At 41.2% G+C, this 26,210-nt stretch overlaps 1 protein-coding gene across 3 annotated transcripts in view; it reads right to left on the bottom strand.

The window, feature by feature from the left end:
* The window catches only part of AGBL1 (AGBL carboxypeptidase 1), a 618,212-nt gene that overhangs the window by 574,293 nt on the left and 17,709 nt on the right, over window positions 1-26,210 (bottom strand). The window lies entirely within an intron of this gene.

Below are 26,210 nucleotides of genomic sequence, written 5' to 3'. Positions count from 1 at the left end.
GGATCAGCACAAAATGTTTTTCTTTAAGTAAAAATGACGGCTAACAGTGGAGGAAAAAAAATGCTTCACAACATCTTGATTGGCATTAATTTATGCACTGCCGTATTTACCAATAAATATTTTACACTATTTAGAAGAATAACACAAAGCCGTTATCTCCCCCACAGTAATAATAAGTGAGCAATCAAAGAAGGCAGGACACGATGTGCCTCGATTTTCCTTTAATGATCCTTTTAAATGAATCATCCCCTGTTGTTTAAGACTTTCCTATATCAAATGGATCTGCCAAGCTTTCAGGGAGAGGTAGGCAGTTGGAAGAACAAACAGTGTCTTTCATAGCCTTTGGGGTTTTGAACTGCAATTTTCTCAAATACCGTTTTGAATTCGATGCTCCTTTGCTTTTAAATCTTCTATGTGTCCCTGTTGCCTTCCTCCTCCTGACTCCTCATGAAGGTGTGTAAATAAGACCCTTCACATCACTGAGCCATTGGAAGCTCATCTCCAGCCACTCCCTGCACCCCGGTACCAAGCACGCCGATCACACAAGACCAGTCATCAGGCTCCAAGCCCATCATGGGTTCCTGTGCCTTCAGAGTTTTCTCACGTTGCTTCACACTGCTGGAGAATTACTCCTCCTCCCTCTTCCTTAGTCCATGAAACTTACTTATACTTCAATTTCAAGCTCAAGTTCCCTTGCTATGCGGTTTTCCCAGCTAACGCACCATTCTGGCACCCATTACCCAAAAGTGCTACATGTCTGCATACACTGGGCACTGCACAACTCCAGGGGGTACCAGGGGTGCCATTCACAAAGACTACGACATAATCAGTGCCCCCTAAAGTGTTCAATGCCTGGCCTCTCCAAGAACAGAAAGATTTGCTCTAAACATTTGTATTTCCACAACCCACTTTGCACAAACCTTTATCAGAATGCTTACTAGATCCTGGTTATTTCCTTACCTCCCTGTCCTGGCTGTCTACGTAGGGGTAACAAACCATCCTAACACTTAATTACTTAAAACGATAGCCTTTTTATTTTATCTCTTGATTTTGTGGATGGGGAATTTGGGCAGGGCTTGGCTGGGAGATTCTTCTACTTTCCATGGTGTCAACTAAGGACACTGGGTGACACTCAGATGACAAATGGGATGGCTGGTCTGGAGGGTCTGTGACGGTTTGCATATCTGACACCTTGGCAGGCTGAAGGAATGGGCTCACTCTGTTCCCATAGACTGAAAGAACAAGCCCATGAAATTCTAGTTCTTGATCTCTAAAGAATAAGACAGAATCTCTTCCAAACTCATGAGCTAAGAGCATAGGACACAGCTCATAGCCCAAGGAAACCATGGTGCCAAAAATAAATTTGTTCTTCTAGTCATGCAGTCTGAACACTCACTAGAAATGGTCCACTGGCTAAAGAAAATACACTTAAATTTGGAGTCGGTAATGAGTGACGGACGAAAGGGAGTACTAATTAGCACCTTCAGTTACTAAAAATGGTTATAATAACAAAAACGGTGACCGACAGTCTCTGCCTTCACACAGGAGGAAACAGGCAGAGGCTGCCTCATTAGAAACGTAGTTTAGGTAGAAAGAAACACTTCCTGTCAGGGTTGAAAAGGATTCAAAAGAGAGGGGTGTTTTAAAAGGGTATGGATTGAAATATCCATGAATGAAATGAAATAAGATTTCTTTCAATACAACAGAGGTTGGGCTGGAAATACTGGGGCCTATGAAAAATCACAGAAATTGGGTGATGTCATTTTATAACACCACAAAATAAAATAAACATTACAAAATAAAATGGTCTGTAACGTTTTCTGGCTGGAATGTCTTAGATGGAACCTTGCAAATGAACAATTCCACTAGGATCTCTCCTCCTAGTTCTTGGGCCTCACAATTTGACAGATGTCCCCAGTCATATATTGGGTCTTACATATTGAATTGTTAAGAATACTGATGCTCTTCCTCCTGGGTGAAAGGGTATTCATGGTCCAGTGTGGGGCTGTTAGAATGTGGTCCTTGTTCATTCATTTGGCAAATACTATTGAGTACTTATTATGTACCAGGCTCTGTGTTAGGTACCAGGAACACCATGGGTAGCATAAATGTACCCTGTCCCTGTCCTCATGAAACTTCCAGGCTAGCTAGAGATGCAGGTATTATCTAAATTGTCACCCAGAGAAATGTGAAATTGCAACTGGGGACAAGTGCCTGGGTTTGTTGCACCACATGACCGCAAAATAAGGTTATTTGACATGAATCAGAAAAGGATTCCCTTAAGAAGTAACACCTAAGCTGAGGCTGAAGAGTAAGTGAGAGTTAACTAGGAGAAGAAGGCTCCGGACAAAGCAGGGCAAAAGGAGAGCAGAGTCGAGTCCTGGGCTGGTAGAAACACAGCAAAGGTGAGGAGCAGAAAGAAGGCCAGTGAGAGGAGGGTAGAGAAGGGGGGGTATGTTTAAAGGATGTACTTTTAATTCAGGTAGACCTTGGTTACCATAACCTCTGCACGACTTAATTTCTTCTCCCACATTATTGGACCAATCATTGTACCTCATTCATGGGTATAATTGGGCTGGAAATACCATAGTGGACATAAAACACTTAGCTCTCTGCCTACATCACAATAAAAGTTCAATAGACTGCTGGTAAATAAATATTGCCGTGACCACACCTAACAAAAGGTGAAAAATCTAAAAATAGATCTGAAGAGCCTTAGATGTGTATCTTCCTGGATCAATTTTCCACCCAGACTGTGATGTTCCCAATGTAGCAGAATACTCTTAAGGAGGAGGGAACAATAAATGAAACATATGAAAAGGGTGAGGTTGGGTCCTCAAGTGCAGAAATAATTTGGAATCCTGTGCTTTGCCCACGCCCAGCACATTTATTGCCACTTGGGGTAAATGGTAAATTCTCCAAGTCATAACAATAATGATGGCAGTCAATAGCATCCCATCCCTGAAATGCTCTCTGATTTCTTTTAAATGACACTCAATGGAAAGCGGACTCTGTCACTATTTCTAGGAAGGCTGTGAAGTCTCTCCAAAGCACAGCTGACAAATTACAGCACAAAACTTGCAGGTTAGAATTAAGGATTACTGCAAAGAAGTGCCAAACAGTTTTCAGCTTTTCTGATTGAATTCTAAACACAGCAAGTAAATAACACTTCCAGGGCCCTGCCACCCAAGGCTCAGTACTGATGTTGAGGAAGTGAGTTGGGGCCTTCTCATTCAACCAGCAGCTGCCACTCCCTGCCCTGATCCTCTCTGAATCTATCAACCTCAAAACACATATGGAAGATTAAAAGCACCGGAGAGGGAGGCTCAGCCTTGCCTCTGCCAGGCCACTGAACCAAGCAGTCTCCAAGCACTGAGAAGATGCTCTTTTCCAGGTCATCCCCCCAGATAATTCTTAGCCAGCTGGTCTAAGGCACAATCATGAAGCAAGAAAAGTTTGACTCTGGTGTCCTCACGTCTCTCATTTCAGGGACCCCATTATCTCTCGGCCTTGCTTCACCACTTGGGTCCTCCCCAGCCTAGTAAGTCCTGGCCTTCCCCGACCCACTCTGAAAAATCACTTTACGGAGATATTCTGTACAGTTTGAGAGTTAAAAACTAGGCATCAGATTATGACTTCGCATCCTAAGCACATAAGACTGTGAATATTACCACTGAGTGTCCACTTTGTTTCTGATGTCACTTACCACTTAATCCTCAAAACCATCTTGCAATTTCAATATCATTATTCCTACTGTACTGATGAGGGGACTGAGGGCAAAAGAAGTTGAATAATTTGCTCAAGGGCAAGGGTAACCTGTCTTCACATTTTCTGAATTGAGTTTCAAAAGCTAGTAAGTTTGATCAAAAAAATTTTAGGACAAGTAACTCAAGGAAGGTTTCTTTAGTGGAAACTTTTTGATTCTAGAAACCAAACTGTGACAGTTTTAAAATATGTCTGCAAATGCTTTCATACCTACCACCAAGAGGTGGAAACTTTGGACCATATTCTTAAATCTTGGCCAAGGGACTCTCTTATTACCAAATAGACTGTAGCAGAAGTAACACTGCTTCACTTTCAAGGCTAAGCCATAAAAAGTGATGCAGGTCTACCTAAGCGACTGGTATCTTGGAATCTGGAGCCCTGACCCAGCATGTGAGAGACTGACTACCCTAAGTCTGCCATGATGTAAGGAAGCCCAGACCACGAGGAAGGACTCACATGGTGCTCTAACAGACAGACTCAATTAAGCTCTCAGCTCAATTGGGATCACTCAGCATCAGCTGTGAAGCATAAATGTGAGCTATCTTGAATGTACGCAACTGAACCTTCAGATAATTGCAACCCCAGTCAACTTCCAATGCAACACACAAGAGACACCAAGCAAGAGCTATTCTGCTGAGTCCTTTCCAAATGGTGAGAAAAATAAAAAGTTCATTTTTAAGCCACTAGATTGGAGCAATTTGTTACACAGCAATAGCAACTGAAATGCAAACCAATCTCAAAAGCAGATCAGTTAAAAGCATTGAAAATTTGATTTCTAAAAACTGAATTTAGAATGCATGACAGTAAAAAGAAAAGGAAAAACAAGGATCAAGACCAACCATTTAAACTGCAAAATATCAGAGATTTTACAAGCTTCTTTCATTGATTTTTGCAAAAGACTATATGATACAGAGTAGAGAAAACAGACTTGGAAGCAGTAAACCTAGTTCTAACCCAATTTTTCCATTATGACTTTAGATAAATCATTTACCTTCTCTGGCCTTTACTAGCTTTCCTCTTGCTTCAACTAAAAGAATAAGAGAGATGGTCTCTCAGGTCCCTTCCAACTTTATGACCCTGTGGCATTCAGTGATGTCAGACTGAAGCAAATAGAAGATCCTCATGCAAAGAGGTCAACTTTCTAATTTTGGTATTGTGGTCCAAGAGTGTCTGCTTAAAGGTGGATCAGACTCTGAAAATGAGGGATGAGAGAGAGAGATGGAATCTGTTCATTTGCTGGCAATACACCCGAGATGTGGTGTATGCCCTTGAAGATCTAAGGTAGGGTCTGATACTCTTCTAAATACATCCCTTAGGATCCAGAATAAACAGAGTGGCATGTAAGAGAGGCGAGTGTTAGCTTCAGGGCAGTGATCTCTGCTCTTGCCCCCACCACATGACCTCTCCTGACCTTTGTTAACTTAAGACAGCACTTTGCCATTTTTTTTTTTAGAAGTTCTACATTTGGCATTTTTCCCAGGAAGGAATAATTTTTTTCCTTTTCAGCTCACAGATGTTGACCAGTAACCTCTGGGGCATGAAGATATCCAAGTATTCCTCTTCCAACTTCACAATTTTTTATTAATGCCTTTCTGTTCCCCCTGCCCACTCTCTCTTAAAACCTTCCACTCTGCCAACTATCTTCTCAAAAGGACCTGTCAATGAAATAGTTAATACTAAGGCAGGGTTTCTCAACCTCAGTACTATGGATACTTGGGGCCAGATCATTATTTGTTGAGGTGGGCTGGGAGTGCTGTCTGGTATATTACAGGATGTTAAGCAGTAGCCCTGATTTCCATCCAATGGATGTAAGTGACAGCCCACCCTACCCCATAGTTGTGACAACCAAAAATGTCTACATTTTCAAAATTCAAAATTGACACAGGGCAAGAACCACTTTACTAATTAACTAATTAATATGACTAATTCCTATATTACATGGTGCATCTAATGAAAATAATGACATAAATCAAAGGAATAAAGGTTTCCTATTTCAGGGATCAGTGAAAAGTCAAGTCAGAGAGATATTTTAGGGTCTGAATCCTTTTGGTCATCCCACAAATTACTTCTCCCAGATAACTGTCTACTTTCTTCTTTCATTCAAAGCCAGCACTAAATTTCTGGATCAGACATATGGTCAATCAGATTCATACACATACACACACACACACACACACACACACACATGCACACACACACAGTTAAATAGCAAACTAGTTAAATATAGCAAATTTCATTCTGTGGTTAATTCCACCAACTGCTCAACTGCTTGAAAATAAATCAACACCCAAGAATTAAAATAAGGGTGTGGCTTGTGGTCTAGCATGGGACGTTACATCTATTTTTGAATGATTATTAATTATCCTGCTTCTAGAGTAATTGGTCCTGTTATATTGAAAGAAAGCATCCAGTGCATTCTAGAAGGTAAAGAGTAAGATGTCTTCTTTGCTTTATTTCCAATATTCTCCCTGATTTGCCCATGATTGGCTCAGATACTGGGAGCATTAAGTTAATACAACCAGCAGATATGTATCATATGGCCCTCCATGTTTGGGTGCAGCTGTAAACAAGCCAGTAAGGCCTCAGGTGTCAGAGCTCTCAGTCTAGGAGGTGTCTGCTTAACTACAGTTTCGGTAACGGTGAGATTAGTAGACATAGTGGTTATATGCCCCAGTTCCTTTCATTCTGCTGTCTTAAGTAAAACTGCTTCCCCAGCTCCAGTAAATGAGCTCTTTTGGCTTAAAAAGAGAGAGATAAGAAAAAGGCATATGGATGAGTCAGCATAAACTATATAGAAACTCCCTGCCTCCATTTGTAAAATAAGGCCAAAACACCGTGAAACTGGGCTGTGGGGAAGGGTTGGGAGATCACCACAGAGAAAGGGGCGACTGCAGCTCAGAGATTAATTCTCTAATCGTGCGTATTCACTTTCCTTCCAAGCTGCTCAGACAGTAAATTACAGAACCAGTACAGAAACTTGGCACATGACTCCAGCTGTTGTGTTAAAAGAAGAGGAAACAGATATGGTAGATGGCGAGCCTGACTCTGACATAGCATAGTTCCCTCATCTTCCACTTGGGGCTTCCCAGGAGGTATGATTTCCCACCTGCCCGTGGTTGGCCTCCTGCTGGTGGATGCCATCTTTTCTTTGCCAGCTAGGGTCACCCCACATTACATCTAGACCCTCTTAACTATAGGCTAAAGTAAGCAAGATCAGATGACACTGGACTTACCATCCTGCCATCTAAGGTAATTTTCTAATTCTTATTTCCTGTATGAGGACCCGTGTCATTCATGAAAGATTTACTCTGCAATCAAATTCACCTTTCATGAAGAAGCAAAACTTCAAGCTTAACAATAAGCACATTATTATATAAGAAATGACACAAACAGTAACAAGAAAGAGTCAGTATATCACACTACCTACGGCCAAGGTTGAAAACAGAAAGCCCTTACACTTCTGGGTGAGTCACCTCATATAAAATAGTTATCAACAGCTAGGGGCAAAAATATCAAGGAATAAACATTAAGAATTCCAGTAGTTCTTTCCTTATTTGAAGGCCAGAGTGCTAGTGAGCATCTTAGAAAAATACTCGTCAATACTCGGCTTTAAGTTTCTATGAAAAGCAATCACTCATCCTGTCTGAACAGCATGCCCTCTTCATCTCATGAGGCATATCTCAGAAGTATTTCAAGCCATGTCATGAGCCAGTTGGACCAGCTGGCCCATGCCAAACACCTCTGAGGAACCTCAACTGTGATTTCCATCCCAGTAATTCTCATCTTCAAAGCAAAATGCTTCCAAGCAAATATATCCAGGAATCTCAGTGCTATGTAGGCAGCTGCACTGGGAATTTGTTACAAGATTTATTATATTAATTATAGCCACAATGCAACTGCTCAACAAAAAGCAGTTTGGAAATAAATTAGTCATCCTACTGATCTTTCCAAATACTCTCTAACTTCATTTCCAGAACACCCAAAGACCAACACTTAGCTGATAACATATTTTTCATCTGTATCTCTATTACAGATCCTGTGGATCTCTTCTTTGGTGAATGAAGGTGTTCAAAATTTAATCATCATTAGGTAGCATGTACAAGTGAGAGTATTTTGTAAACTATTCTCCCAGAGAAGGCTTATTCCTCACCAAATAGGAACTTCTGTTTAATGAAATTCATGTAGACTCTACCATCTGATTATGAGTATCCTGGGTGCCCCTTTGGAAATGTGAAATCCCACACTGGAGCCATAAAGACCCACTGATGTCACCCTGGAACTCCACCAGGGACACTGTGCCTCCTTGACACTCATTCCTCTTCTTTGTTGATAATTTCACACCAGGTTCTTCAAGTAGTCAGACTATATTTCATGAAATAGGGGGAGTAGATGAGAGATAGAGAGAGTTAGATGAAGGTGTTGAATACGACCTGATGATATTTTGTTTTTTCACAGCTCATGTCCAAGAAACCAGAAGATTCCAGAAAAACAATGTTATCAGGCTGGGTTATAAAACTGATGAGAATTGAGAGGTTAAATAAATGGAAAAGATAATAGGAAAAAAAGAGTTTCAAAGTGTAGAGGTGGTAGTCCTACTATGGATCAAGGTTTAAGGGGCAGCAATTGTAACGGGACAGGGGGAAATAGTCTATCAAAAGATTCGGCAACCAAGCCCTGAAGGTTTGGTCATTAGCCAGTTAAGTCACAATTTTAACAGCCCAGGAGAGTGTCTGCAGCTGTGTAGGATCACATAACCCATAAAGAGGACAACAGGCAACTCTCCTCTAATTGCCAGGGCTGAATTCCAAAACCTAAGGAGATACTCAGTAAGCTCTTAGTTAAATGCTCCCACTTAAGGAGCACAAATTTGTTTCAGTACGTCTTTCTGGAATTCATCTTTGTGTTGAATTATCAAATAAATATCACAGTAATGGAAGTTGCCTTTGACTGTGATCCTGTCAATGAATCTGAGAGACATGGCTGACACCAACACTCAGAGATGCAGTGGCATCTCCCTGCCTAGGCTGAAGAGGATGAAATGAAAATTATTGGTTGAAAGTCAGCCAGGAGTACAGTCACAGAGAGTCATGGGCAATAACTTGACAAAACACCCATTTATCTGTCCTTGCATCCATCCAATCAATTGTTTATTAAAACTATTTGATACACACTAATACAGTAAGCCATGGATGAGGATTCAAAGGATGCCACCAGTATGAGAGTTCTCAATCTCACTGCAAAACCAGCCAAAAATGATACAAAAATACTGATATGTTAGCCAAGTCCATGCTGAATGTTATGTATGAGAATGATTAACAGGAGTTCAGGAAAAGGTATGGAAGAAGAGGGGAAAATCTAATTGTGAAAAGCTTCATTATAGAACTAAACCGAACAGAGATGTACAGTGAGGAAGTAGGAAGTTCCTTCTAAACAGAGGCAGCAAGTTATGTTGGCTAGCCATGACTATCCCAGTTTCAGGGGTGGTTACCTCTCCTAAAAACCTTATGAATTATTTCTGACTCTGTCTTAAGTCTGGGCTTTCATCTTCTCAAAGGAGAGTCAACCAATCATGTAAATAAAGCACCAGATTTGCCAAGATTGAAAATCAAAGTTCTTCTCTCTCACCAGGCAGATGTGAATCAGCTGGATAAGCAAAGTCAGAGAGCCTTCAATCAGTCAGGGTTTCTGTAATGGCATGATTACACTTTGGAGGGATGTTTGATCAAATTACTTCTAAAGCCTCTTTTATTCATTTATCCACAAAATAAAGTCGACCATTTTAACATCAACCAGTTTTATGCCCATTGACCAAGAGTAATTATAACTGTGTCACACCATTCTACAGACTGTTGTGAGTTAATACATAATTAGGTTAAGCATTATGACTCTCTTCTGTTTCTCAGAGGCCCCATGGTCAATCGTCAAGCATTTGATGATGAATGACCACTCTAATCTTTTACTCTTAAGAAATTCAATTCAAAAATCTGGTGTTTGAGCCATAAGATTGGAAATGCAGACACCCTATGTGAGGAATATACTGATTCCCTTAAAACCATCTAATGGGTCATTATCAAAGGCATGGACAAAGTCCACTAATAAAATGGAAGAGAAATCTGCACAGAGGAAAAAAATCCTTGGAAATTTTTAATAAAATTTTTTTAATTTAGAGTAATTTTAGACTGACAGAAAAGTTGCAGAGATATCTGTCACCCTCTTCCCCCATTGCTAACATCTTATAATAGCATGGCATATTTTTCAAAACTAAGTCACTGACATTGCTACATTATTATTAACTAAACTCTAGACTTTCTTGGATTTTGCCAGTTTTTCCATGAATGTCTTCATTCTGTTCCAAGTTCCCACCCAGGCTACAACATCGTATTTAGTTGTCATATCTCCCTAGTTTCCTCTGGTCTGTGACAGTTACTCAGGCTTTCCTTTTTTCCCATGATCTTGACAGACTGGAGGACTACTGAAAAGGTTTCCTGTAGAATGGCCCACAATCTGGGTTTGTTTAATGTTTTCTCATCATTAGGCCAGGTTTGCGAGTCTTCAGAGAGGACATACCCTTCCCATCACACATCCGGGGTGTGTGATACCCACATGACATCATGGATGATGTCATCACTTGAGTCAACATTTGTATAAAGTGGCATTTGCCAGTTTTCCCCAATGGGAAGTTCCTATTTTCCCTTTCTATACTCTGTTGGAAGCAAGTCACTAAGTCTAGCCTGGGCTGGAGCAGAAGGGGCGCAGTCAAGCTCCATCTCTTGGAAGGGGGAATATCTACAAAAATTCTTTGAATCTTTGACACTGAAGGAGAAATACATTCAGTGTGTTCAGTGTTCATGGGAGTATCTGCATTCTCTTCCATCCTATTTTTCATGATCACATGCCTGTTACTTCGCTTGGAGCAGGACTTTCTACAACACTCAATCTGTCAGTACCTCCCGCGACCGTGTCAGGAAACGGACAATATCACATTGCTCCAATGATTGTTTTGCCATCAGCAGTGGATTCTGCCTGCTGAAAGGTGAAGTGTAAGGAACTTGGAGACAGTTCCTTGGGGGGAGAGCTCACATTCAAATGTAAATATGCATAGTCATGGGCTGCGATTTTCCTACTTCTTTTTGCAAAGTAAATTGCTTTTTGAGTTGAAACATTCTCTGGCTTTCTTTCCCTCAAGTTGGACCTTGTATGAAAGTCCTCCTTTTCAAAAAGCCAAATTTGTTTCATTTTTAGCCTATAACTAATTTAACGCTAATTGCACTATGACTACATTAGACATCACTGGACACATTGTGGAACGAAAACTCATCTGTCACCCTGGAAAGTGTCAGTAAGCCTAAGAATGTGCTCAAAGATTAACCTCTGAGACGATGCCTTTGAGCTTTATGCTGGTTGAGACAGGGCTGCAGAACACTCCCCTTCCCAGCTCTCAACACTCAGACACTTTTAGAAACGTGGGTTCCTCTTGGAATCCGTAAGAATTCTCCTTAAGGGATCAGAATCTGACTTCAGAAGTTCTCTAATCTGACTATTGTCAAATGCATGAATCACCCCTACACCATGCAAATGAGACATTTTCTCATCTTTTTTTAATACATCCAGAGACAGGGAACTCAGCACCTCCCAAAGCAGCTTACATCACTGTTTGTAGCTCTAATTTTAAAGAAGGTCGTCCTCAGGCTTGGGGTATTTCTTTGCAATTTACACATTTATGTATCTCTCTAATCCCTATTTTAAAGAAATGATTAAATTTCTTTTAAAAAGTATCCCATACAATGTCTAAGTTTTTGCATAGAAAAATATCTGGGGAAGCAGATGTTAATGATTGCAATTTCTGAGTAGTAGGATGACAAATTATTTTTGCTCATCCAATTTGCTAATTTTTCTAAACTGACCACAGATTTCTTTCATATTTAAAAAAAATGCCAAAAGTAAATGAGGACATGGAGAGGGAAGTAGGCAGTGAGAAAAATACATGGGTCCAAAAGCTTCTAATACCCTTGGGGCAGGGACCACAACTATATTGAAGAGATATCGCTACAGCACTTAACGTTCTTGCCTTATAGCCACGCCTGTCCTATACTTTACTCATTTTGCATTGATTCAACACACATTTATGGAGAACCTACAAGGTGCCAAGCATTCTGCTGGGCACTAGGGACGTGCCATTAGTGAGATATAATTTGTGCGCACGGCACGAGGGTGAAGACAGACATGCAAGCTGATGGATTCAGGCTGTTCCTTCCATAGTGAAGGTGGTTTGTGGCCACTGCATCCAGTCCTGAAGTTTGTGCTCTGCTCAGTGGCTCCAGGTCTAACGGGCATGTCTACACCACAATCCGCTCAGATTTGCATACTCACTACAACCATCTTCCAGCACTCGACAGTAAAGTGTCTCCAGGAAGGGACAACTTTTTTCCTCATGGGCACACAGGTACTCCACAGGTTAGGGGCAGTCCTGAAGACAAGCCCGCTAAGTATTATGGGAACATCACTTAGCTTTGCTTTAGGGGTAAGAGAGGGTCTTGAAGACAAGAAGTTAGGGAGATAATGCTAGAATTTTGCCTTGAAGCCAAGTGATGTTCATTTATCATGTAAACAAGGCAAAAGGGCATTGCACCTTGTACCAGAGCTCCAAGGACATGTGGGGGCAAGTCAGAGATGATCTCTGAAAGGAGGCCTTGGCTTATCAATAGCTAATGAATGTTTAGAATTGATGCTGAGAACAGATAATGAACAAATTCCTCCCTTCCCTGACTTTTCTCCAACCACCACGCAAATCCTTCCACTCTTATCCCTTGCAGGAAGCCATCCTCAGGGGCAGAATTAAAAGGGATAGTGAGGCAAACTGTGCCTCCACCAGGACCCCCATGACGGGAAGACATCTACAATCTGCACAGATGTACCAGATGACTTTTGTCTGCTTGGTTTCTACAGAGACATACAAGCAATGTGCACACAATACACACACACACACACACACACACACACACACACACACACCCCCTACAGTTCTCTGAGATATGCTCTACTCTAATCCAATTTTCTATGGAATTCCTGGCCACTAGCCACTGTGGGTTCAGCCACATTTATACAACTAAACCTTCCCACTGGCCCAGCTGAACCCATCAATCCATTTCTCTGGGCTGCTGAAGTTGGTATCTCTCCCTGGTGCCATGACCATGTCACGTTAAACTCAGGAACTGCTGGCAGCAGGTTGCAGCATGTGGGGACAGTCGGCAGAAAGAACCTGGAGAAGCCCATCGACAGCAAGAAGGCAGAGTAACCTCCAACAAGGAGCGGTTAGCTGCATAAGCTTTCATGGAAGTTATCACATCCTCAAAACTACTCCTCTTCTTTAATAAAAATGTTTCCAGTAAAAAAAAAAAAAAAAAGAAGAAGAAGAAGAAGAAGGCAGAGTAAAGTGGGGCGTACAGGAAAACAAAAACGAGGACGTCGCGACTACCGCTGGGAGTTAAGCCCTGGTTCATTCCAGAGACGCAGAACCCCTTTAGTGCCTGGTTACACAGAAACCTCTGTGTCTCTACAATGAATTCCCATTTACGTGAAAACTGGAGTCGAGCTTAAATTAATTTTATTGAACTCAGCATGTGGTTCAATTTGGCTTTGATGGAATCCAGACCTGGACGTCAGTTCCTTGCAAACAAATGAGCCCTAATCAAGCCAGTAGTGAAGGGCCACCTAGAGAAAACAGCAAAAGACTTCAGCCCCTGTGGACTTAGATCTTGGTTCTGCCACTTACGGGCTGTGCACCCCTCTGTGTGGCCTCTCAGAGACTCCGCATCACAGAATACTCTCCTCACAGTCTTGTTGTGGGAACTAGAAATCAAGACAATATAGTATCTGGTATCCTGCCTGCAAATAGTGGATGCTATAAATGGGAGTTATTATTATGCCAACCGTAGGAGACCCTTCTAACACAATTGCTTAACTCTCTGAGTGCATGAGAAATTGAGAGGCTCATGATTGGTTATTAACACAGATTTGCTTTCTGGCTCCACCTCAACCCTCAAAAACGTTTAGATGGTCTTTCTCATCCTTGCTTTACTGTACTGTGAACAGAACCCAAGAGAATAGGGATTCTCATGTCCCATCCCGTTGACACCAAGTTCCCCTGTAACCAAGATCCTCTACTGAGTTAATGATTAGCCTCTCTGCCCAAAACCTTATTCCCTTTCTTGTTCAACACCTGTTCCCCTCAGGATTGAGAAATATCAAAGACAGTGGGATTGAAATCAAGCAGCACACTCTGAGGTCCTCCTGGGTATAAAAGCCCCTCTGAGTCCCCTGATTCTTGTTTGGAGAAGACTTTTCATCTCCTAGGCCTTCTCTGAGTTCCAAAGAGCAGATTTAAGCAGTTACTAATTAGGGAAGTGAGTGAAGAGATGTAGAAACAAAGGAAAAAGAGTTAAGAAACAATAGTTCAGCTCGTTCAGCATAAAACAGAGTCCTAGTTCCTCATCAAGGGAGACGCATAATAATCTGACACATATCTTTGAGCTGTTCTGCAGGAACTAAAGATCCTTTACTAGGTGGAGGATGCTGAGCAGAAGCACTAGACCCCAGACTGGTTGGAGCCAGAAAGTTGTTGATAAAGATTCCTGAAACATCACCCTGTTAACTTGTTCTCTCACCACCGACCAATCAGAAGAAAGTCATGCCCTCTGTAAACCTCACCCCAAATATTGCCTTTAAAAGGCCTTCCCTGGAAGCCATCGCAGAGTTTGGGTCTGACCATCAGCTGCCTATTCTCCTTGCTGGGTCCTGCAATGAATGCTATTCTTTCTTTCCCCACATTCCAGTGTCAGTAAATTGGCTTTGCTGCGCAGCAGGCAAGCAGATCCAGGTTGGATTTGGTAACACCATCTCCTCCCTTAATATTCAAGCCTCGGGGAAAGCATCCCAGTTGCAATGGATATGACAGAAAGCGAAGCACTGGGTTCTAGATTTTGCTGAGCATATTTTAAATCTCTGCACCTGCTCTCCAGCACTGAACTTACACAGGCCCCCCTGGAGCAACCGAATAAAGGATATTTAAAATGCAGTTTCTCACTGCCTTTGTTTTTGAAGTGTAATTACAATGTTGTCATCGGTGCTGATTTGCAGAGGGCCAACAGTGTACGTGACACCGCCGAGTTCTCGCAAAGACAGCCTTTTGTCAGCCTAAACAGAGGGGAGATACGCCTTGAATATTATTTTTTTCTCTGAAATCCAATCTGCCAATTTGGAGTGTTTATGCTTTTCTTCTCATCCTCCCCTGTCAGCCTTAACCACGGAGAGAAGCAAAGGGGGAAGGGCAAGATGAACTAGGGGTCCCCAGCACCCCTAAAGGAGAGCAGCTCTTACAGCCTAGGCAGCGCCTGTAAATATAGACATGAGCCCCACTCCACCCCACCGCCCGGAAAAGGGGAGTGCCTTCCGAAAGCGAATTCCTGAGGATGAATCTGAGAAGAAAGATTACATTGGCACTCTGCAGGAGGGTGGTAGCAATGTCAGTGTGACAAGAAATTTAGAGATGTCTGTTTAATATGACAGCACAAACATTGGAAGAGGCAAAGACTTTTCTCTCCAAGAAGATACCAAATTAAGACCAGCAAGGCATTTCCAGAAAGTTGTCCTTCTTGTGCCAGAGCTCACCCATGGAGATACACGTCAGCTTTTTAAACTACAGATGTCACAAGCCCATGCAGACCTGCTACATCAGAAGTCCCTAGTGGTGAATTTTTGTAGAGCCATATGACATTCTCCTCTCATCTCTGATCACAGTAAGCATGGGGTTTTTTCCTCAGAAAACCTTGATAACTTGAAAGCATGAAGGAGGAAGGGTCCTATTTGAAAGTGAAGAGGGAAACTCTGGACGAAACGAAGATAAATAAGAGTTTTGAATTCCCCTGTGTGCCACGTGGAAAGCTGATCATCACACAGTGATCGTTGTTTGATAAGCATTGACACATTCTGAGCCACGGTTTTCTCATCTGTACAACAATTTCTACTTGGGGGCTTTAGTAAGAATTAAATGAGATGCTGGTGTCAGGTACCTCACTGACAGAAGTCACACAACTTGCCTAATTAGCAAAGTTAGTCCCAGGGAAATCTGGAAATTATAGCCAGGTCAATCTGATGCCGAATCAACTTTATTCCACACTTTATTTTTTATACACTCAGACTCCCATTGGGGAAAAAAAAAAATCCCAAATAGTGGAAAATAACAGAAAACCAAGTTAGTCACCATAGCAGCGTCTTCTGGCTCCTCCCCTTCCTTAGTCACAGAGCCAATGTTTGGAGGGCTTCCCTGCAGCCATCTTGGAGCAGAGGATGATCTCAAGGAACCACGCATTGCAACATTAGGGCAGAAAGAAAGCCAGAGACATGATGAGACAGGAGCCCCGTTACAGCCCAGGGCTACTTACCTCCAGACTTCTTTATGTGAGAAAGAATAAAACGGCGACTTTTAGCTTTTATTATCCAGAGTCAAATCTAATCTTAATCAATACAGTCGCTCAGAGGAAATCTTCAACAAGACTGTAATGATATCAGTTGATAAATCACTAGGCAAATGGCCAAAGTAATACAAAAACCCCTAAGAAAGGATTCCAGAGGCCAGATGAAGAACGATGACTAGTTGCCAACAAACCAACTGGAAAAAACAAACAGGTAATCCTTGGGCTTGAGTGCTAGAGAGGACTGAGATTTGAATCCAGCTTTAACGCTTACTAGCTGGGTGGGGTGAAGCAAGTTATTTTTGTCTTTCTGAGCCACCCTTTCCTTTTTTTTTTGTTCGTTTTCTTGTTTGATTTTGCTTTCTTTTAGCTGGAATAAACTAGAATAATACCCACAAAAATAGAGATGAGATGAAGCTTAAATTAAATGAGAGAATAAATGCAAATAATTTAGCACAACGCTGCTCAATAAATTCTAGGTTCTCTGCGTGTTTTAGTGGCATAGTAAATTCTATTTTTGTTCCCATTTATTTACTTCCCTCCTTGTAAGAGGATTTTAGGCAAGAAAGTCACATGATTTTATATAAGCGCCAAACTGATTACCATATGGAGAATGGATTTTAAGATCTATCCAAGTTTAGAGATGTTTGTGGGTGGACTAGAATTATAGTGGAGGAGATAGAGTTGGGTAAATCTGGACGGCATTTTGAATGTAGAGTCTACAGAGTTCATTGACCAATTGGATCAGAAAAATTAAATAATCAAGGAACAGTCCTAGATAACTGGCTTAAACAACTGGTAGATTTTGATTCTATTAACTGGGAAGAAATAAGGGAACTGGATAGAAATTTAAGAGTTCAGTTTCAGATACAGTAATTAGGATGCCTATAAAATATTCAAGATGTCAAATTAGCAGCAACATGTGGATGACACAAATGGTACCTTTTGAGAAAGAAATGGGGTGTTAATGATAATTATTTCAGGATAACAAGTACAAACCGGTACTGCCCCAGAAAGCTGGCATGTTTGTCATCCTGGATATATGAGTCTGGAGTTTTGTGGAAAGATTGGGACTAGACATAGAGCTTGGGGCATCACTTGATGCACAGATGGTACATCACTGAGGAAGATAATCTAGGAGAGGATACAGAGAAAAGAAGGTGGAGGAACCCAAGATAGAGCCTTGAGCTTTCCAGTGCTGACAAGTCAGGTAGAAAATGGGGAGCTGGCAGGAAAACTGAGGAGAAGCAGTGGTCCTCACCCCAGAGCACCAGATATTGGAAAGTGGCTAAGTAGTGTATCCAGGCAGGCATGAAGGTAAATAATTCTGAGCATCTCACTATCTCAGACCTTTACACACAACAGAGTCACTCAAAGGTCCTTCATTTCAAAGAACAGTGATCACAATGATGTTTCTGATTTGTTCTTCCAAGCCATGAAGAAAAGAAGAAATTTTTTTTTTTTAATGAAAGAATAAAGAAAATAGCCAATGAAGCGAAGATTTACCAGGAAATGCACATTGGTGCTATGTTTATACTCTAGCACAACCTAGTGGCAGTGTGCTTAACAGGCAGGTCTAGCCTAGAACAGAGTGGATGCCACTGTTCAAATTCCAGCTTTACAGGGGCAGAGTATAGTTCAGTGGTGGAGTGCATGCTTAGCATGTATGAGGTCCTGAGTTCAATCCCCAGTACCTTTATTTAAACAAACAAACAAGCCTAATTCCCTCACCAAAAAAAATTTTTTTAATTTCAACTTTACAGTGTCAGTCCACCGCTGTGACCTCACAGTGCTCATCAGGACAGTGGGACTGGCAATAAGAGAGATGTCACAACACCACCTAGAGAAAGGCTGAAGGAGTCTTCAAGAAAGATATTTTCAGGAAAGCAAAAGTCACCTCACTCTGTCATCCTGAGATAGCGGTAGCTATTTTTCAGAAGTCAAAACATTATCTCAGGTCCTCCTCATTCCCCTCATTCCACATATGGTTTATCCAGAACACACTGGTGAACACTGAGCAGAAAAGCGGCTGCAATTTTTCCCACCCTTTCCACATTAGAGATTATCATGCAGCTTAATAAAAAAAGAACCAAATTCATGGAAAGCTCTGGCCACTCCTATTCGATTCCAAGTGAATTCACTGAGAAGGGAACTTCTTGGAGGACCTCAGCATTGCACGGATGACAGAATAAGCTGTCACTCAGACACTTAATTCTGAAGTGAGCAAGCAAGACATGCGTTCTCATTTGCACCCAACTCAGCTAGCACAGTTGTCTTACCTGGCCACGTTCCAGCACGTGGAATCCCTAAACCAGCAAGGTCTGCAGATTTGACAGGATTCAGATGCATGAAGCTGACTAAGACATCAGTGATGAGGACAGACCCTTTCTGGAACCTTCCGACCTTCCCTTTGTATCAGAGGTCAAAGTCATGTAAAGGAATTCTCAGCACGAAAGTAAGATATCTATGCTGTAATGGGGTCAAGTCAACATTTGGGCGATAAGGGGGCTGAGTTTCTATGACTTTTCACAAAAGCAGGGCTCCAGGAATCCCACTCATTCATCAACAGGGAGAGCCTCCTGCAGACCAAGCACGCACAAGCAGCCTAGGGTAGAGGGTGGAGGCTGCTTCCCACAGGCTGAATTGTAAATGGTGCCTCTGAGCTCCATCTTTTGGACTGGAAGAAATACAAATGGCCAAGACAAAGTAAATAATTTGTAAATAAACACCCCCCCACTTCCTCCTGACCCCGCTGAGTCCAAGTCTGAAAAGACCAAACCACTGTCAAAAAAACACCTTCAGATTTGAAACATAACATCATCATAATATTTCAAATGGAGAAATGGCACACATGTTATATATGAAGAGTTCCTTAATTGGATTGTTCAACAAGACTAGAAATAGTATTGGATTCCCATTTTAGCCAAGTTTATAAATAATTTCAATTTGTCAAGGCTCAGTTATTAGCAAATATAGTCCTTGAAATGTCAGTGTTAACTCACACATTTTATTTCAAGTGTAGTTAATGACTTCTGTGTAGAATTCTCTTAATTGTTTTTTCAGCACTTTAGTAATTCTCAGCATTTTCAAAGCACCAGTGTAACACACAAAATCTTATGAACAAATACTACCAGTCTTTCCTCTGGGGCATGGAGAATGAGAAGCACTATAAAGTAGGGTCATTTTTCTAAGACTGCCTAGCAAGTTTGAAGAAGGACCAGGAAATTCAAAATCTGCTAGAATTAACATGGCGTTATTAGGAGGTGGCATTATTTATTTATTCATCCCACATTAGAGAGCACCTGTTATGGACAAGCCACTGTGTTACATGTGGCAGGACATTAAAAGATGAAGAATAAACTTTCCTTGCCTTTAGGAGCTCAAAACCTAGAATAAGGCAGGGTAATGCTTCATCTATTATCAGCTTGATAATTCATATAATATAACAACATAATATAAACTACATAATAAACTATACTATATAATACAGTATAATATATACTATATTTGATATAGATACACAAATACCTGGAGTATAAGACAGCCTTTTGTCACCCTCTAAAAGAGATGTAAGGGACTATATAGTGTCGACTGAAATAAATGCACAGCCTAAAAGTTGAGAGTTATGTTTTATTTGGCGGGAGGATTCAAGCCAGGATGACAGCCTCTCAGATCGCTCTGAGGGACTGCTCTGAAGAGGAAGGGGAGAAGCTAGGATATATAGGAGCTTTACAAGAAAGACCAGGTAGTTGGAACAGTAAAAGATTGCTTGTTATCTAAAGAAAACCAGGAATCTCAAGTTAAAGAATTTAGTGCTTTTCTATGTATGGGAGGGAGCAAACACTTGGGCTCGAATACATTCCTTTGGCAAGCACCTAGCTATCTAGGGCCAGCATTCTGTCCTTTTTTATTCTGAGTCACCTCAGAGTGCACCATTGTGAGTGGCTGCAGAGGCTGGGCTACAGGCTTGCCTTCACTGGGGAGGTGGCGGCAGCTGCTGATGACTTGATGGTTTCAGCATTCTTTGTTTACTGATATGGTTTCAGCATTTTTCATTCACAATAGCCATGAACAGAAATCAACTGACTTGAGAAGTAACTTTGAGGCAAGAGCTAAGAGTTGAGTCAAGAAGCCTAAATTCTGCCCCTGATCCCACTGCTGCACTCATCACTCAGTAACAGGGACACCATTTCCTCCTTTAGACTATCTCTTCCTTTTTCCAATAGGAGGCAGGTTTTTGAAGAGTGAGAACAAAAGACAGTGTCTTATAAATCTGACCCTAGTATCTTAGGAAGAATTTCCTGAAGGAAAAGATTCTCTTGCCCAAAAGAAATAAACCAGCAATTTACAAAAGCAGATATGCAAATGGCTAATAAGCTTATTTTTAAAAACTCCTCAATCACATTAGTAATCAAAGAAATGCAAATTCAAACAAATTACCATCTTTCCCCTCTCAAATGGGCAGAGATTTAAAAGCGTGATAAAATCTCGCCCTAGTGAGGGAGGGCGAGAGGAAATGGGCATTCTTCTCCAGTGCTGAAGAGATCTTAAATTGCTGCAACTTTTCTGGACGGGCAATTTAGAAATACTTAATCAAAAGCCTTTAAAACGTACAGACCCTTTGACCCAACAATTCTACTGCGATTATTCCTAAGGGATGGAGACAAACATCTATTTGCAAGGATCTTCATCACTTCATCAATGTTGCTAATCGTGAAAAGCTGAAAACACTCTGAATGTCTAACCTTAAATGAATTGCCATAATACAATGGAATAATATTCAATCGCTGATAATGATGTTGTTGTAGGACATTTTTATTAATTCAAAAAGATATTCACGTTAAATTAATAAAAGGACAAAATACGTTTGCAGCATGTCTGTTTTTTTGTTTAAACATGCATATATATGGATTAATGCACAGAACAAAATCTGGAATGATATAAACACCTACACACTGTTCTAAGCCTTCTCATTCATGGATAGTCTATTTGCCCACAACAATTCAACACATGCCGTTTGCCCTTCTGCAGTGCCTCCTCCAACTTGATCTCCTAGGAAACGTCCACTGAGTCTTCAACATGTAACTTGTGAAAGACAACAGGCCCAAAATGGAGTTGCTTATGCTAAGCCTCATGTCACAAAACCAAGACCTAACTTAATTATAATTTCAGCTCTTCCAGAAACGGAATCTCACACCAGGCAGTCAGGAATCACCTGACCGGCCCTGGTGAGCTCACCTGCCTGAAAGACCCCTGCCGTCCCCTAAAGGGAAGTCACTTTACAACAACCAGCCTGCCTTTGGCTTAGAAGAGCTTCCTTATTCTGGCTCCCTTCTGCCTGTGGAAGTCTTTTGTTGGTACAGCTCCTCCGAGCTCCTTTCTGTCCGCTAGATTGGATGCTGTCCAATGTGAAGAGATTTGGGTTTGAATAAACTCATTTTTAATGTGCCTCAGTTCATCCTTTAACCGTTTAGGTGTCAGAAGAGGGGACTGAAGCAGTGCCCCATAGCATCCGGGAGCATAAAGGAATCAGGTGTGGGTTCGGGAACCAGATGGAGGTAGGTAAGTGCTGAGCACTGCTTTCTCGCTGCCTCTGGAGGGGATGGGTGAGTCCCCCTCGGATCCTAGCTCCGCAGCTGTTGTGTTCTGAGCCTTCTGACTTTATGTGAACACTTCTTTTTCCAGGCTGGGTCCAGAAACCGGCTAGAGTTGGGCTGGGTCTGGCTTAGAAACTGACGGGATCAAATCAGCCTGGGTCTGGGTGGAACAAGGTTTGACTAACACTGAACTGGGATGATTGTGAGGCCTCAGGGGGATACAAGTTTGTTTTAAGGCTGAGTAAGCAGGTTTACCTTCCAAAGATAATCTTGAGTGACAGTGGCCACAGTGGGGAACTTTTAACCCAGACAAGCTTATCCATTTATGAGGTGCCCGAGATAAAAAGGGTTCTCGGCCAAGCCCTCCCCATGAAGGATAGAGGGAAAATGATTCTTCCTCCTCTACACTGTCTGGTGACCAGGATGAGACCCACTGGGACACCCCCACTTGCTCCAGAGCTTGTGAACGGCACGCTGGGAAAACCAGCAGAAGGCGGCAAAGGGTAAGAATCCTTACCAAAGTCGGATTTCTATCTGTGGCGCCTGGTAGAAAGACGGAGATAAAATTTTATATTGTCCTCTCCTTTCTAAGTTCAGATTGGCAGACGGGAAAATGTGCATAAGAATTAGGTCTTTCAATTGCTGCCTGTGGATTTGTTTTTGGGTACCCGTTCATTGTCAATCCTTTCTCTCCCAGGGACAGCTGTTGCCTTCTAGAATGTCTCATTTTGTGTCCTTGACTTGGCAACTATCAGGTCGGGGCCCCCAGAATATGGCCAGACTGAATTGTGGGTTGCATCCCATTTGCAACTATCTAGGCCTGTTACGGAAACGACAGGCCAGTCAAGAAACAAGCACCACTCGGAGGGTTGGAGTACTCAGATGTATTACGCCGGCGGGCTCAGAGGGGCTTCTGCTCCGAAGCTCTGAGCACCTTCAAGATGTGCATATGAGGTTTTATAGGGTAAAGTACAAGCTTGGGGTATTCGGCCAATAGGCATGGAACAGCTTTAGCAGCAGCATCATCACAAAAGTGGAGGCAGGGAGGCAGCAAACCAACATTCCAAAGCCAGATATGTATCTTTGAAAATCCAGCTGGCTAGCAAAAAAACATGAACAGCAAACCAACACTAATTAACCTAGATTTACAAGTTAGTCCAGCAGAACTCAGATCAGTATTCCAATACTTAGACTTGTTAGCCCAGCCCAGCCTCTCCTTCACATTCCTAGACTTATGAGTTATCTTGTCAGACCAGCCCGGTTTTTCCTTCACAGGCCTACCAACTGCTGCCAGCTCTCCGGGGAGTCACCTTTCTTTCTTTCAGTTATCCTTGGGAGTGGCTCTGGATCTTGAGATGGTAATATCTCTTGCATCCTCTTTAGGGATGCCTCTTGTGTCCAGAGGGTTTTTTCAGTACCACCAAAAGTATTTACTCTTTGTCCTGACCAAAACCTGACAAGATATTTAAGTAGCTCCATGGTCAGGGGTTTGCCAGATTGGAAGCTGATAATTAGAGCCAGATAGAAACTTTTTTTTTAGGCCTCCCCTCCCCACAAGCTAAAATGAACCTAGGTACCCAAAGGGAATGAAAAATATTCTGAAGGCTCTGTAAAAGGATTTATTAAAACGTTCCAAAGATACACAATTCTAAATCTAGAACGTAAAAATTTATTTCCATCTTGGAAGATCTTCTCTCTGAAATTAAAAAGCAAACTGAAGAAAACACAGTTGAATGGGCGCATCGGCTTCTTGGTATCATTCAAGAATTGCAACCCAATTCTTTGAGAAATTTGAAACAACTATACTTGTCTACAGATCGAGGTTTCACAAGAACAGAAATGCCGCTCTAGAAAAATTCAAAGCCCACCTGTATCCTTTTTACCAATCCCAAAACCTCCCTCTCTTTCTGTCAAAAGGCTTGCAGATATTATAAAAGATCCGGACTCAGGGAATAAAAATCCTTCTTGGTAGAACATGTCCTCTTGCTCTGTGCCTTCTGAGATGCAAGTATCTACCTGGTCTCCCCCTTTGAGATGCAAGTATCTATCCGGTCTTCTCTAGGAACTAAAGTCATTCTCATCAGAAGGAGGGGGAGGAAAGTAAGCCTGTTTTGAAAACCAGTCCTGTGAAAAAGTCTTAAAAGCTTCTTTCACAAATATTAGTAAAATGCTTTAGTCATCTGAGTAGGTAACCTTAAATTATACCATCTGCCAGAAACACAGTTTGGATCCAAATGTTCTTTTATAAACTGGTGAGTTTTGTATTATCATACATGTCTCACAGCTAAAATGTCAAAAGGAAAACTACAAGATCTCCATTTGCACCTGTCTGAATGTTTATGTATGTCTATGTATGTGTGTCACAGATGTGTGATTTTGTTTCTATCTCTGGATTGTATTGCCAAAATTAATTTGTAAAGAGCTCTATTTAACTGGCTTAAAGAGAAATAAGCAGTATATAAATCAAGTGTACTCTCAGAACTATAGAAACTAACCCAAATGTTTTTTCAAGTTCACGTGATCTAGGATAATCTCTGGTAAATAAAAGCTAGTTTAAGTTTGTTGGTTTAATTAAAACAGACATGTCTTTAGAATTATCCTCATTGAGTATAAAACTTTTGTTCTACCTAGGTCTCCTAGAAGTCAAACAAGCTCATGTTTTCTGTGCTAAAGAATTTGTCATCAAGGAAGATAATTTCAGCTGATGATTAGCTGTTTCATGTCTTATGAAAGTTTTATAAATAATCTAAACATAATTGTTAAGAACAAGTAAGTGTTAAGAACATGTAGGTTTGATAAAAGTGTACAGGTTAACTTTTCAATAATAATTATGCTTTTTGGAACATCTATTTCAAAAATTACCTTTAAGTTATACTGATATAAGTTAAATAATGGGTGTTTATCGACTCCCTAGTTCATTCCCAAATAAGAGAAGATACTGAAACATTAATTACTGACAGTGGTTTAGGCGCTTTTGGCTTCTTTTCACAGAGGAACAGAAGATATTGGGCCTTTCAGTAAACATGTTTTGTGCCACATCAAAAAATTTACTATGAGGAAGAATATCCCTGTAGAAATTATGAAATATGTTTATAAACTTGCTAATTCACAGAATGCTAGTGTAACAGACAGCTCACAATTGCTTACTCCTTAATTTTCACTAAGAATGAAGGATTCTAAGGGTGAGGAAGTTTAATCAATATATATAATTAAAACTACTGAGAAAAATAAGGGTGAAAGGAAAAAACTGTGGACAAAACATAAGTAAAATGACTGGTTGTTTCAGAATGAGAAAAAGAGAAAAACCACAGGACAAAAACTAAATGGATATCAAAAAGTTGTAGGTTTGTGGAAAAGGAATCTTGGGGGAAAAATTTTTATGTATGTTCAAGCTGGCTAAGACTGGAATGGATTTTGTTTTGTTGTTTTGTTTTACATGAGCAGTTTGTTGAGTATTTTAAAATTTTGTATTGAAGTGTAGTTGATTCACAATGTTAGTTTCAGGTGTATAGCAAAGTGATTCAGTTGTATATATACATACATATATATTTTTTCTTTTCAGATCCTTTTCCATTATGGAATGGATTTAAGTTTTTTAAAAATGTTTTTACAAAAGTACAAAGTATACATTGTCCAGGGAAGACTAGTCACCACCCACTTTTCTCCCATTCCCAGTTCATCCATCAAAGGAGAAAAATTCAAGGTCAAGAGGTGAAGAGAGAAGGCACTGGAACCCTCCCAAACTTACAGTCTGATCTGATTCCTAGGTCCCCTCAAAAACAAGAATTGCTCAAGACCACCCAGGGAATTGGCCTGAGCCCTGCTGCCTCCAAGACAATTCTCCTCCTGCCCTGATGACTTTCAAAAGAGGAATGCCTGGGTAAGTCATTCAAACAGCTCAGTTCACTCCTTATGTCTCGCTCCCAGGAAAAGAAAAACAGGCTTGTCACAGCTAGTAATTGTAGCAAAACTCAGTAGTACAGAGTTTTCATAGCTCTGCTGTGCTGGGAAAACCCAGGATTCGTTTGCTAAGCAAACCTCTGCTGGAAGAGAGAGGGAGGGAGGGATGGTCTTAATGCAGTGACTACTTACTCTTTCCCAACGTCCCCGGCCCTCCTAGGCTTGCTCAGAAACAGTACTCAGAGTCACCTAATTCTGTGGGTATCAGGAATCTTACATATCGCTATGTTCACTTTAAAAATGGGAAAGAAAGGGGGGAGGGTATAGCTCGGTGGTAGAGTGCATGCTTAGCATGCACATGGTCCTGGGTTCAATCCCTAGTACCTCCATTACAAAAATAACAAAAAACAAAAAACAAAATCAAATAAATAAACAAATAAGCCTAATTACCCACCCCCAAAAGACAAAACAAAACACA

This window comes from Camelus bactrianus, chromosome 27, assembly GCF_048773025.1.
Source record: "Camelus bactrianus isolate YW-2024 breed Bactrian camel chromosome 27, ASM4877302v1, whole genome shotgun sequence".
NCBI classification, from domain to species: domain Eukaryota; kingdom Metazoa; phylum Chordata; class Mammalia; order Artiodactyla; family Camelidae; genus Camelus; species Camelus bactrianus.
The sequence above is the reverse complement of the archived record's forward strand: the minus strand, read 5'-3'. Positions and strand labels throughout refer to the sequence as shown.